The sequence below is a fragment of the Somniosus microcephalus genome, unplaced genomic scaffold (genome assembly GCF_052327205.1).
Source record: "Somniosus microcephalus isolate GS21.2 unplaced genomic scaffold, FLI_Smic_1.0 scaffold8, whole genome shotgun sequence".
Lineage (NCBI taxonomy): Eukaryota > Metazoa > Chordata > Chondrichthyes > Squaliformes > Somniosidae > Somniosus > Somniosus microcephalus.
The window spans coordinates 1,270,221-1,284,990 of record NW_028225195.1 but is presented as its reverse complement, the minus strand read 5'-3'; positions in this window follow the sequence as shown (position 1 = coordinate 1,284,990).

The window sequence follows — 14,770 nt, the reverse complement described above, 5'->3', positions numbered from 1 at the left end:
CTGATTCACCCTCCAGACTTCACCTTCTCCTTCTCCTTCGTCTACTTCTTCTGATTCACCCTCCAGACTACACCATCTCCTTCTCCTTCTTCTACTTCTTTGATTCACCCTCCAGACTTCACCTTCTCCTTCTCCTTCTTCTGCTTCTTCTGATTCACCCTCCAGACTTCACCTTCTCCTTCTCCGACTTCTACTTCTTCTGATTCACCCTCCAGACTTCACCTTTTCCTTTTCCTTCTTCTACTTCTTCTGATTCACCCACCAGACTTCACCTTCTCCTTCTCCTTCTTCTACTTCTTCTGATTCACCCTCCAGACTTCACCTTCTCCTTCTCCTTCTTCTGCTTCTTCTGATTCACCCTCCAGACTTCACATTCTCCTTCTCCTTCTTCTACTTCTTCTGATTCACCCTCCAGACTTCACCTTCTCCTTCTCCTTCTTCTGCTTCTTCTGATTCACCCTCCAGACTTCACCTTCTCCTTCTCCTTTGTCTACTTCTTCTGATTCACCCTCCAGACTACACCTTCTCCTTCTCCTTGTTCTACTTCTTCTGATTCACCCTCCAGACTTCACCTTCTCCTTCTCCTTCTTCTGCTTCTTCTGATTCACCCTCCAGACTTCACCTTCTCCTTCTCCTTCTTCTACTTCTTCTGATTCACCCTCCAGACTTCACCTTCTCCTTCTCCTTCTTCTGCTTCTTCTGCTTCACCCTCCAGACTTCACCTTCTCCTTCTCCTTCTTCTGCTTCTTCTGCTTCGCCCTCCAGACTTCAGCTTATCCTTCTCCTTCTTCTGCTTCTTCTGCTTCACACTCCTGACTTCACCTTCTCCTTCTCCTTCTTCTGCTTCTTCTGCTTCACCCTCCTGACTTCACCTTCTCCTTCTCCATCTTCTACTTCTTCTGAATCACCCTCCAGACTTCACCTTCTCCTTCTCCTTCTTCTGCTTCTTCTGCTTCACCCTCCTGACTTCACCTTCTCCTTCTCCTTCTTCTACTTCTTCTGCTTCACCCCCCTGACTTCACCTTCTCCTTCTCCTTCTTCTGCTTCTTCTGACTCACCCTCCTAACTTCACCTTCTCCTTCTCCTTCTTCTGCTTCTTCTGATTCACCCTCCTGACTTCACCTACTCCTTCTCCTTCTTCTGCTTCTTCTGATTCACCCTCCAGACTTCACCTTCTGCTTCTCCTTCTTCTGCTTCTTCTGATTCACCCTCCAGACTTCACCTTCTCCTTCTCCTTCTTCTGCTTCTTCTGATTCACCCTCCAGACCTCATCTTCTCCTTCTCCTTCTTCTACTTCTTCTGATTCACCCTCCAGACATAATCTTCTCCTTCTCCTTCTTCTACTTCTTCTGATTCACCCTCCAGTCTTCAACTTCTCCTTCTCCTTCTTCTGCTTCTTCTGATTCACCCTCCAGACTTCACCTTCTCCTTCTCATTCTTCTGCTTCTTCTGATTCACCATCCAGACCTCACCTTCTCCTTCTCCTTCTTCTACTTCTTCTGATTCACCCTCCAGACTTCACCTTCTCCTTCTGCTTCTTCTACTTCTTCTGATTCACCCTCCAGTCTTCACCTTCTCCTTCTCCTTCTTCTGCCTCTTCTGATTCACCCTCCAGACTTCACCATCTCCTTCTCCTTCTTCTGCTTCTTCTGATTCACCCTCCTGACTTCACCTTCTCCCTCTCCTTCTTCTGCTTCTTCTGATTCACCCTCCAAACTTCACCTTCTCCTTCTCCTTCTTCTACTTCTTCTGATTCACCCTCCAGACTTCACCTTCTCCTTTTACTTCTTCTGCTTCTTCTGATTCACCCTCCAGACTTCACCTTCTCCTTCTCCTTCTTCTGCTTCTTCTGATTGACGCTCCAGACTTCACCTTCTCCTTCTCCTTCTTCTGCTTCTTCTGATTCACCCTCCAGACTTCACCTTCTCCTTCTCCTTCTTCTACTTCTTCTGCTTCTCCCTTCAGACTTCACCTTCTCCTTCTCCTTCTTCTGCTTCTTCTGATTCACCCTCCAGACTTCACCTTCTCCTTCTCCTTCTTCTACTTCTTCTGATTCACCCTCCAGACTTCACCTTCTCCTTCTCCTTGATCTACTTCTTCTGATTCACCCTCCAGACTTCACCTTCTCCTTCTCCTTCTTCTACTTCTTCTGATTCACCCTCCTGACTTCACTTTCTCCTCCTTCTTCTGCTTCTTCTGCTTCACCCTCCAGACTTCACCTTCTCCTTCTCCTTCTTCTGCTTCTTCTGATTCACTCTCCAGACTTCACCTTCTCCTTCTCCTTCTTCTGCTTCTTCTGATTCACCCTCCAGACTTCACCTTCTCCTTCTCCTTCTTCTACTTCTTCTGATTCACCCTCCAGACTTCACCTTCTCCTTCTCCTTCTTCTGCTTCTTCTGATTCACCCTCCAGACTTCACCTTCTCCTTCTCCTTCGTCTACTTCTTCTGATTCACCCTCCAGACTACACCTTCTCCTTCTCCTTCTTCTACTTCTTCTGATTTACCCTCCAGACTTCACCTTCTCCTTCTCCTTCTTCTGCTTCTTCTGATTCACCCTCCAGACTTCACCTTCTCCTTCTCCTTCTTCTACTTCTTCTGATTCACCCTCCAGACTTCACCTTCTCCTTCTCCTTCTTCTGCTTCTTCTGCTTCAACCTCCAGACTTCACCTTCTCCTTCTCCTTCTTCTGCTTCTTCTGCTTCGCCCTCCAGACATCACCTTATCCTTCTCCTTCTTCTGCTTCTTCTGCTTCACCCTCCAGACTTCACCTTCTCCTTCTCCTTCTTCTGCTTCTTCTGCTTCACCCTCCTGACTTCACCTTCTCCTTCTCCTTCTTCTACTTCTTCTGATTCACCCTCCAGACTTCACCTTCTCCTTCTCCTTCTTCTGCTTCTTCTGCTTCACCCTCCAGACTTCACCTTCTCCTTCTCCTTCTTCTGCTTCTTCTGCTGCGCCCGCCAGACTTCACCTTCTCCTTCTCCTTCTTCTGCTTCTTCTGATTCACCCTCCTAACTTCACCTTCCCCTTCTGCTTCTTCTACTTCTTCTGATTCACCCTCCAGACTTCACCTTCTCCTTCTCCTTCTTCTACTTCTTCTGATTCACCCTCCAGACTTCACCTTCTCGTTCTCCTTCATCTGCTTCCTCTGATTCACCCTCCAGACTTCACCTTCTCCTTCTCCTTCTTCTGCTTCTTCTGATTCACCCTCCAGACCTCACCTTCTCCTTCTCCTTCTTCTAATTCTTCTGATTCACCCTCCAGTCTTCACCTTCTCCTTCTCCTTCTTCTGCTTCTTCTGATTCACCCTCCAGACTTCACCTTCTCCTTCTTCTGCTTCTTCTGATTCACCCTCCTGACTTCACCTTCTCCTTCTCCTTCTTCTGCTTCTTCCGATTCACCCTCCAGACTTCACCTTCTCCTTCTCCTTCTTCTACTTCTTCTGATTCACCCTCCAGACTTCACCTTCTCCTTCTACTTCTTCTGCTTCTTCAGATTCACCCTCCAGACTTCACCTTCTCCTTCTCCTTCTTCTGCTTCTTCTGATTCACCCTCCAGAATTCACCTTCTCCTTCTCCTTCTTCTGCTTCTTCTGATTCACCCTCCAGACTTCACCTTCTCCTTCTCCTTCTTCTGCTTCTTCTGATTCACCCTCCAGTCTTCACCTTCTCCTTCTCCTTCTGCTGCTTCTTCTGATTCACCCTCCAGACCTCACCTCCTCCTTCTCCTTCTTCTAATTCTTCTGATTCACCCTCCAGACTTCATCTTCTCCTTCTCCTTCTTCTGCTTCTTGTGATTCACCCTCCAGACTTCACCTTCTCCTTCTCCTTCTTCTGCTTCTTCTGATTCACCCTCCAGACTTCACCTTCTCCTTCTCCTTCTTCTACTTCTTCTGATTCACCCTCCAGACTTCGCCTTCTCCTTCTCCTTCTTCTACTTCTTCTGATTCACCCTCCAGACTTCACCTTCTCCTTCTCCTTCTTCTACTTCTTCTGATTCACCCATTAGTCTTCACCTTCTCCTTCTCCTTCTTCTGCTTCTTCTGATTCACCCTCCTGACTTCACCGTCTCCTTCTCCTTCTTCTGCTTCTTCTGATTCACCCTCCAGACTTCACCTTCTCCTTCTCCTTCTTCTACTTCTTCTGATTCACCCTCCAGACTTCACCTTCTACTTCTACTTCTTCTGCTTCTTCTGATTCAACCTCCAGACTTCACCTTCTCCTTCTCCTTCTTCTGCTTCTTCTGATTCACCCTCCAGAATTCACCTTCTCCTTCTCCTTCTTCTGCTTCTTCTGATTCACCCTCCAGACTTCACCTTCTCCTTCTCCTTCTTCTGCTTCTTCTGATTCACCCTCCAGACTTCACCTTCTCCTTCTCCTTCTTCTACTTCTTCTGATTCACCCTCCAGACTTCACCTTCTCCTTCTCCTTCTTCTACTTCTTCTGATTCACCCTCCAGACTTCACCTTCTCCTTCTCCTTCTTCTGCTTCTTCTGATTCACCCTCCAGACTTCACCTTCTCCTTCTCCTTCTTCTGCTTCTTCTGATTCACCCTCCAGACTTCATCTTCTCCTTCTCCTTCTTCTGCTTCTTCTGATTCACCCTTCAGACTTCACCTTCTCCTTCTCCTTCTTCTGCTTCTTCTGATTCACCCTCCAGACCTCACCTTCTCCTTCTCCTTCTTCTAATTCTTCTGATTCACCCTCCAGACTTCATCTTCTCCTTCTCCTTCTTCTGCTTCTTCTGATTCACCCTCCAGACTTCACCTTCTCCTTCTCCTTCTTCTGCTTCTTCTGATTCACCCTCCAGACTTCGCCATCTCCTTCTCCTTCTTCTACTTCTTCTGAATCACCCTCCAGTCTTCACCTTCTCCTTCTCCTTCTTCTGCTTCTTCTGATTCACCCTCCAGACTTCACCTTCTCCTTCTCCTGCTTCTTCTGTTTCACCCTCCTGACTTCACCTTCTCCTTCTCCTTCTTCTGCTTCTTCTGATTCACCCTCCAGACTTCACCTTCTCCTTCTCCTTCTTCTACTTCTTCTGATTCACCCTCCAGACTTCATCTTCTCCTTCTACTTCTTCTGCTTCTTCTGATTCACCCTCCAGACTTCACCTTCTCCTTCTCCTTCTTCTGCTTCTTCTGATTCACCCTCCAGACTTCACTTTCTCCTTCTCCTTCTTCTGCTTCTTCTGATTCCCCCTCCAGACTTCACCTTCTCCTTCTTCTTATTCTACTTCTTCTGAGTCACCCTCCAGACTTCACCTTCTCCTTCTCCTTCTTCTGCTTCTTCTGATTCACCCTCCAGACTTCACCTTCTCCTTCTCCTTCGTCTACTTCTTCTGATTCACCCTCCAGACTACACCATCTCCTTCTCCTTCTTCTACTTCTTTGATTCACCCTCCAGACTTCACCTTCTCCTTCTCCTTCTTCTGCTTCTTCTGATTCACCCTCCAGACTTCACCTTCTCCTTCTCCGACTTCTACTTCTTCTGATTCACCCTCCAGACTTCACCTTTTCCTTTTCCTTCTTCTACTTCTTCTGATTCACCCACCAGACTTCACCTTCTCCTTCTCCTTCTTCTACTTCTTCTGCTTCTCCCTCCAGATTTCACCTTCTCCTTCTCCTTCTTCTGCTTCTTCTGATTCACCCTCCAGACTTCACCTTCTCCTTCTCCTTCTTCTACTTCTTCTGATTCACCCTCCAGACTTCACCTTCTCCTTCTCCTTCTTCTACTTCTTCTGATCCACCCTCCAGACTTCACCTTCTCCTTCTCCTTCTTCTACTTCTTCTGATTCACCCTCCTGACTTCACTTTCTCCTTCTCCTTCTTCTGCTTCTTCTGCTGCACCCTCCAGACTTCACCTTCTCCTTCTCCTTCTTCTGCTTCTTCTGATTCACCCTCCAGACTTCACCTTCTCCTTCTCCTTCTTCTGCTTCTTCTGATTCACCCTCCAGACATCAACTTCTCCTTCTCCTTCTTCTACTTCTTCTGATTCACCCTCCAGACTTCACCTTCTCCTTCTCCTTCGTCTACTTCTTCTGATTCACCCTCCAGACTACACCTTCTCCTTCTCCTTCTTCTACTTCTTCTGATTCACCCTCCAGACTTCACCTTCTGCTTCTCCTTCTTCTGCTTCTTCTGATTCACCCTCCAGACTTCACCTTCTCCTTCTCCTTCTTCTACTTCTTCTGATTCACCCTCCAGACTTCACCTTCTCCTTCTCCGTCTTCTGCTTCTTCTGCTTCACCCTCCAGACGTCACCTTCTCCTTCTCCTTCTTCTGCTTCTTCTGCTTCGCCCTCCAGACATCAGCTTATCCTTCTCCTTCTTCTGCTTCTTCTGCTTCACCCTCCAGACTTCACCTTCTCCTTCTCCTTCTTCTGCTTCTTCTGCTTCACCCTCCTGACTTCACCTTCTCCTTCTCCTTCTTCTACTTCTTCTGATTCACCCTCCAGACTTCACCTTCTCCTTCTCCTTCTTCTCCTTCTTCTGCTTCACCCTCCAGACTTCACCTTCTCCTTATCCTTCTTCTGCTTCTTCTGCTGCGCCCGCCAGACTTCACCTTCTCCTTCTCCTTCTTCTGCTTCTTCTGCTTCACCCTCCTGACTTCACCTTCTCCTTCTCCTTCTTCTACTTCTTCTGCTTCACCCCCCTGACTTCACCTTCTCCTTCTCCTTCTTCTGCTTCTTCTGATTCACCCTCCTAACTTCACCTTCTCCTTCTCCTTCTTCTGCTTCTTCTGATACACCCTCCTGACTTCACCTTCTCCTTCTCCTTCTTCTGCTTCTTCTGATTCACCCTCCAGACTTCACCTTCTCCTTCTCCTTCTTCTGCTTCTTCTGATTCACCCTCCAGACTTCACCTTCTCCTTCTCCTTCTTCTGCTTCTTCTGATTCACCCTCCAGACCTCATCTTCTCCTTCTCCTTCTTCTACTTCTTCTGATTCACCCTCCAGACTTCACCTTCTCCTTCTGCTTCTTCTACTTCTTCTGATTCACCCTCCAGTCTTCACCTTCTCCTTCTCCTTCTTCTGCTTCTTCTGATTCACCCTCCAGACTTCACCATCTCCTTCTCCTTCTTTTGCTTCTTCCGATTCACCCTCCTGACTTCACCTTCTCCTTCTCCTTCTTCTGCTTCTTCTGATTCACCCTCCAAACTTCACCTTCTCCTTCTCCTTCTTCTACTTCTTCTGATTCACCCTCCAGACTTCACCTTCTCCTTCTACTTCTTCTGCTTCTTCTGATTCACCCTCCAGACTTCACCTTCTCCTTCTCCTTCTCCTGCTTCTTCTGATTCACCCTCCAGACTTCACCTTCTCCTTCACCTTCTTCTGCTTCTTCTGATTCACCCTCCAGACTTCACCTTCTCCTTCTCCTTCTTCTGCTTCTTCTGATTCACCCTCCAGACTTCACCTTCTCCTTCTCCTTCTTCTACTTCTTCTGATTCACCCTCCAGACTTCACCTTTTCCTTCTCCTTCTTCTACTTCTTCTGATTCACCCTCCAGACTTCACCTTCTCCTTCTCCTTCTTCTACTTCTTCTGCTTCTCCCTCCAGACTTCACCTACTCCTTCTCCTTCTTCTGCTTCTTCTGATACACCCTCCAGACTTCACCTTCTCCTTCTCCTTCTTCTACTTCTTCTGATTCTCCCTCCAGACTTCACCTTCTTTCTCCTTCTCCTTCTTCTACTTCTTCTGATTCACCCTCCAGACTTCACCTTCTCCTTCTCCTTCTTCTACTTCTTCTGATTCACCCTCCTGACTTCACTTTCTCCTCCTTCTTCTGCTTCTTCTGCTTCACCCTCCAGACTTCACCTTCTCCTTCTCCTTCTTCTGCTTTTTCTGATTCACCCTCCAGACTTCACCTTCTCCTTCTCCTTCTTCTGCTTCTTCTGATTCACCCTCCAGACTTCACCTTCTCCTTCTCCTTCTTCTACTTCTTCTGATTCACCCTCCAGACTTCACCTTCTCCTTCTCCTTCTTCTGCTTCTTCTGATTCACCCTCCAGACTTCACCTTCTCCTTCTCCTTCATCTACTTCTTCTGATTCACCCTCCAGCCTACACCTTCTCCTTCTCCTTCTTCTACTTCTTCTGATTCACCCTCCAGACTTCACCTTCTCCTTCTCCTTCTTCTGCTTCTTCTGATTCACCCTCCAGACTTCACCTTCTCCTTCTCATTCTTCTACTTCTTCTGATTCACCGTCCAGACTTCACCTTCTCCTTCTCCTTCTTCTGCTTCTTCTGCCTCACCCTCCAGACTTCATCTTCTCCTTCTCCTTCTTCTGCGTCGCCCTCCAGACACCACCTTATCCTTCTCCTTCTTCTGCATCTTCTGCTTCACCCTCCAGACTTCACCTTCTCCTTCTCCTTCTTCTGCTTCTTCTGCTTCACCCTCCTGACTTCACCTTCTCTTCTCCTTCTTCTACTTTTTCTGATTCACCCTCCAGACTTCACCTTCTCCTTCTCCTTCTTCTGCTTCTTCTGCTTCACCCTCCAGACTTCACCTTCTCCTTCTCCTTCTTCTGCTGCGCCCGCCAGACTTCACCTTCTCCTTCTCCTTCTTCTGCTTCTTCTGCTTCACCCTCCTGACTTCACCTTCTCCTTCTCCTTCTTCTACTTCTTCTGCTTCACCCCCCTGACTTCACCTTCTCCTTCTGCTTCTTCTGCTTCTTCTGATTCATCCTCCTAACTTCACCTTCTCCTTCTCCTTCTTCTGCTTCTTCTGATTCACCCTCCAGACTTCACCTTCTCCTTCTCCTTCTTCTGCTTCTTCTGATTCACCCTCCAGACTTCACCTTCTCCTTCTCCTTCTTCTGCTTCTTCTGATTCACCCTCCAGACCTCATCTTCTCCTTCTCCTTCTTCTACTTCTTCTGATTCACCCTCCAGACTTCATCTTCTCCTTCTCCGTCTTCTACTTCTTCTGATTCACCCTCCAGTCTTCACCTTCTCCTTCTCCTTCTTCTGCTTCTTCTGATTCACCCTCCAGACTTCACCTTCTCCTTCTCCTTCTTCTGCTTCTTCTGATTCACACTCCAGACCTCACCTTCTCCTTCTCCTTCTTCTACTTCTTCTGATTCACCCTCCAGACTTCACCTTCTCCTTCTGCTTCTTCTACTTCTTCTGATTCAACTTCCAGTCTTCACCTTCTCATTCTCCTTCTTCTGCTTCTTCTGATTCACCATCCAGACTTCACCTTCTCCTTCTCCTTCTTCTGCTTCTTCTGATTCACCCTCCTGACTTCACCTTCTCCTTCTCCTTCTTCTGCTTCTTCTGATTCACCCTCCAAACTTCACCTTCTTCTTCTCCTTCTTCTACTTCTTCTGATTCACCCTCCAGACTTCACCTTCTCGTTCTACCTCTTCTGCTTCTTCTGATTCACCCTCCAGACTTCACCTTCTCCTTCTCCTTCTTCTACTTCTTCTCATTCACCCTCCAGACTTCACCTTCTCCTTCTCCTTCTTCTGCTTCTTCTGATTCTCCCTCCAGACTTCACCTTCTCCTTCTCCTTCTTCTGCTTCTTCTGATTCACCCTCTAGACTTCACCTTCTCCTTCTCCTTCTTCTACTTCTTCTGATTCACCCTCCAGAATTCACCTTCTCCTTCTCCTTCTTCTGCTTCTTCTGATTCACCCTCCAGACTTCACCTTCTCCTTCTCCTTCTTCTACTTCTTCTGATTCACCCTCCAGACTTCACCTTTTCCTTCTCCTTCTTCTACTTCTTCTGATTCACCCTCCAGACTTCACCTTCTCCTTCTCCTTCTTCTACTTCTTCTGCTTCTCCCTCCAGACTTCACCTACTCCTTCTCCTTCTTCTGCTTCTTCTGATACACCCTCCAGACTTCACCTTCTCCTTCTCCTTCTTCTACTTCTTCTGATTCTCCCTCCAGACTTCACCTTCTTTCTCCTTCTCCTTCTTCTACTTCTTCTGATTCACCCTCCAGACTTCACCTTCTCCTTCTCCTTCTTCTACTTCTTCTGATTCACCCTCCTGACTTCACTTTCTCCTCCTTCTTCTGCTTCTTCTGCTTCACCCTCCAGACTTCACCTTCTCCTTCTCCTTCTTCTGCTTTTTCTGATTCACCCTCCAGACTTCACCTTCTCCTTCTCCTTCTTCTGCTTCTTCTGATTCACCCTCCAGACTTCACCTTCTCCTTCTCCTTCTTCTACTTCTTCTGATTCACCCTCCAGACTTCACCTTCTCCTTCTCCTTCTTCTGCTTCTTCTGATTCACCCTCCAGACTTCACCTTCTCCTTCTCCTTCATCTACTTCTTCTGATTCACCCTCCAGCCTACACCTTCTCCTTCTCCTTCTTCTACTTCTTCTGATTCACCCTCCAGACTTCACCTTCTCCTTCTCCTTCTTCTGCTTCTTCTGATTCACCCTCCAGACTTCACCTTCTCCTTCTCATTCTTCTACTTCTTCTGATTCACCGTCCAGACTTCACCTTCTCCTTCTCCTTCTTCTGCTTCTTCTGCCTCACCCTCCAGACTTCATCTTCTCCTTCTCCTTCTTCTGCGTCGCCCTCCAGACACCACCTTATCCTTCTCCTTCTTCTGCATCTTCTGCTTCACCCTCCAGACTTCACCTTCTCCTTCTCCTTCTTCTGCTTCTTCTGCTTCACCCTCCTGACTTCACCTTCTCTTCTCCTTCTTCTACTTTTTCTGATTCACCCTCCAGACTTCACCTTCTCCTTCTCCTTCTTCTGCTTCTTCTGCTTCACCCTCCAGACTTCACCTTCTCCTTCTCCTTCTTCTGCTGCGCCCGCCAGACTTCACCTTCTCCTTCTCCTTCTTCTGCTTCTTCTGCTTCACCCTCCTGACTTCACCTTCTCCTTCTCCTTCTTCTACTTCTTCTGCTTCACCCCCCTGACTTCACCTTCTCCTTCTGCTTCTTCTGCTTCTTCTGATTCATCCTCCTAACTTCACCTTCTCCTTCTCCTTCTTCTGCTTCTTCTGATTCACCCTCCAGACTTCACCTTCTCCTTCTCCTTCTTCTGCTTCTTCTGATTCACCCTCCAGACTTCACCTTCTCCTTCTCCTTCTTCTGCTTCTTCTGATTCACCCTCCAGACCTCATCTTCTCCTTCTCCTTCTTCTACTTCTTCTGATTCACCCTCCAGACTTCATCTTCTCCTTCTCCGTCTTCTACTTCTTCTGATTCACCCTCCAGTCTTCACCTTCTCCTTCTCCTTCTTCTGCTTCTTCTGATTCACCCTCCAGACTTCACCTTCTCCTTCTCCTTCTTCTGCTTCTTCTGATTCACACTCCAGACCTCACCTTCTCCTTCTCCTTCTTCTACTTCTTCTGATTCACCCTCCAGACTTCACCTTCTCCTTCTGCTTCTTCTACTTCTTCTGATTCAACTTCCAGTCTTCACCTTCTCATTCTCCTTCTTCTGCTTCTTCTGATTCACCATCCAGACTTCACCTTCTCCTTCTCCTTCTTCTGCTTCTTCTGATTCACCCTCCTGACTTCACCTTCTCCTTCTCCTTCTTCTGCTTCTTCTGATTCACCCTCCAAACTTCACCTTCTTCTTCTCCTTCTTCTACTTCTTCTGATTCACCCTCCAGACTTCACCTTCTCGTTCTACCTCTTCTGCTTCTTCTGATTCACCCTCCAGACTTCACCTTCTCCTTCTCCTTCTTCTACTTCTTCTCATTCACCCTCCAGACTTCACCTTCTCCTTCTCCTTCTTCTGCTTCTTCTGATTCTCCCTCCAGACTTCACCTTCTCCTTCTCCTTCTTCTGCTTCTTCTGATTCACCCTCTAGACTTCACCTTCTCCTTCTCCTTCTTCTACTTCTTCTGATTCACCCTCCAGAATTCACCTTCTCCTTCTCCTTCTTCTGCTTCTTCTGATTCACCCTCCAGACTTCACCTTCTCCTTCTCCTTCGTCTACTTCTTCTGATTCACCCTCCAGACTACACCTTCTCCTTCTCCTTCTTCTACTTCTTCTGATTCACCCTCCTGACTTCACCTTCTCCTTCTCCTTCTTCTGCTTCTTCTGCTTCACCCTCCAGACTTCACCTTCTCCTTCTCCTTCTTCTTCTTCTTCTGCTTCACCCTCCAGACTTCACCTTCTCCTTCTCCTTCATCTGCTTCTTCTGCTTCACCCTCCTGACTTCACCTTCTCCTTCCCCTTCTTCAACTTCTTCTGATTCACCCTCCAGACTTCACCTTCTCCTTCTCCTTCTTCTACTTCTTCTGATTCACCCTCCAGACTTCACCTTCTCCTTCTCCTTCTTCTGCTTCTTCTGCTTCACCCTCCAGACTTCACCTTCTCCTTCTCCTTCTTCTGCTTCTTCTGCTGCGCCCGCCAGACTTCACCTTCTACTTCTCCTTCTTCTGCTTCTTCTGCTTCACCCTCCTGACTTCACCTTCTCCTTCTCCTTCTTCTACTTCTTCTGCTTCACCCCCCTGACTTCACCTTCTCCTTCTCCTTCTTCTGCTTCTTCTGATTCACCCTCCTAACCTCACCTTCTCCTTCTCCTTCTTCTGCTTCTTCTGCTTCACCCTCCTGACTTCACCTTCTCCTTCTCATTCTTCTACTTCTTCTGCTTCACCCCCCTGACTTCACCTTCTCCTTCTCCTTCTTCTGCTTCTTCTGATTCACCCTCCTAACTTCACCTTCTCCGTCTCCTTCTTCTGCTTCTTCTGATACACCCTCCTGACTTCACCTTCTTCTTCTCCTTCTTCTGCTTCTTCTGATTCACCCTCCAGACTTCACCTTCTCCTTCTCCTTCTTCTGCTTCTTCTGATTCACCCTCCAGACTTCACCTTCTCCTTCTCCTTCTTCTGCTTCTTCTGATTCACCCTCCAGACCTCACCTTCTCCTTCTCCTTCTTCTACTTCTTCTGATTCACCCTCCTGACTTCACCTTCTCCTTCTCCTTCTTCTACTTCTTCTGATTCTCCCTCCAGACTTCACCTTCTCCTTCTCCTTCTTCTACTTCTTCTGATTCACCCTCCAGACTTCACCTTCTCCTTCTCCTTCTTCTACTTCTTCTGATTCACCCTCCAGACTTCACCTCCTCCTTCTCCTTCTTATACTTCTTCTGATTCACCCTCCAGCCTTCACCTTCTCCTTCTCCTTCTTCTGCTTCTTCTGCTTCACCCTCCAGACTTCACCTTCTCCTTCTCTTTCTTCTGCTTCTTCTGATTCACCCTCCAGACTTCACCTTCTCCTTCTCCTTCTTCTGATTCTTCTGATTCACCCTCCAGACTTCACCTCCTACTTCTCCTTCTTGTGCTTCTTCTGATTCACCCTCCTGACTTCACCTTCTCCTTCTCCTTCTTCTACTTCTTCTGATTCACCCTCCTGACATCACCTTCTCCTTCTCCTTCTTCTACTTCTTCTGCTTCACCCTCCAGACTTCACCTTCTCCTTCTCCTTCTACTGCTTCTTCTGCTTCACCCTCCAGACTTCACCTTCTCCTTCTCCTTCTTCTACTTCTTCTGATTCACCCTCCTGACTTCACCTTCTCCTTCTCCTTCTTCTACTTCTTCTGATTCACCCTCCAGACTTCACCTTCTCCTTCTCCTTCTTCTACTTCTTCTGATTCACCCTCCAGCCTTCACCTTCTCCTTCTCCTTCTTCTGCTTCTTCTGCTTCACCCTCCAGACTTCACCTTCTCCTTCTCTTTCTTCTGCTTCTTCTGATTCACCCTCCAGACTTCACCTTCTCCTTCTCCTTCTTCTGATTCTTCTGATTCACCCTCCAGACTTCACCTTCTCCTTCTCCTTCTTGTGCTTCTTCTGATTCACCCTGCTGACTTCACCTTCTCCTTCTCCTTCTTCTACTTCTTCTGATTCACCCTCCTGACATCACCTTCTCCTTCTCCTTCTTCTACTTCTTCTGCTTCACCCTCCAGACTTCACCTTCTCCTTCTCCTTCTTCTGCTTCTTCTGCTTCACCCTCCAGACTTCACCTTCTCCTTCTCCTTCTTCTGCTTCTTCTGCTGCGCCCTCCAGACTTCACCTTCTCCTTCTCCTTTTTCTGCTTCTTCTGATTCACCCTCCTGACTTCACCTTCTCCTTCTCCTGCTTCTGCTTCTTCTGATTCACCCTCCTGACTTCACCTTCTCCTTCTCCTTCTTCTGCTTCTTCTGATTCACCCTTCAGACTTCACCTTCTCCTTCTCCTTCTTCTGTTTCTTCTGATTCACCCTCCAGACTTCACCTTCTCCTTCTCCTTCTTCTGCTTCTTCTGATTCACCCTCCAGACCTCATCTTCTCCTTCTCCTTCTTCTACTTCTTCTGATTCACCCTCCAGACTTCATCTTCTCCTTCTCCGTCTTCTACTTCTTCTGATTCACCTTCCAGTCTTCACCTTCTCCTTCTCCTTCTTCTGCTTCTTCTGATTCACCCTCCAGACTTCACCTTCTACTTCTCCTTCTTCTCCTTCTTCTGATTCACCCTCCAGACCTCAACTTCTCCTTCTCCTTCTTCTACTTCTTCTGATTCACCTTCCAGACTTCACCTTCTCCTTCTGCTTCTTCTATTTCTTCTGATTCACCCTCCAGTCTTCACCTTCTACTTCTCCTTCTTCTGCTTCTTCTGATTCACCCTCCAGACTTCACCTTCTCCTTCTCCTTCTTCTGCTTCTTCTGATTCACCCTCCTGACTTCACCTTCTCCTTCTCCTTCTTCTGCTTCTTCTGATTCACCCTCCAAACTTCACCTTCTCCTTCTCCTTCTTCTACTTCTTCTGCTTCACCCTCCAGACTTCACCTTCTCCTTCTCCTTCTACTGCTTCTTCTGCTTCACCCTCCAGACTTCAC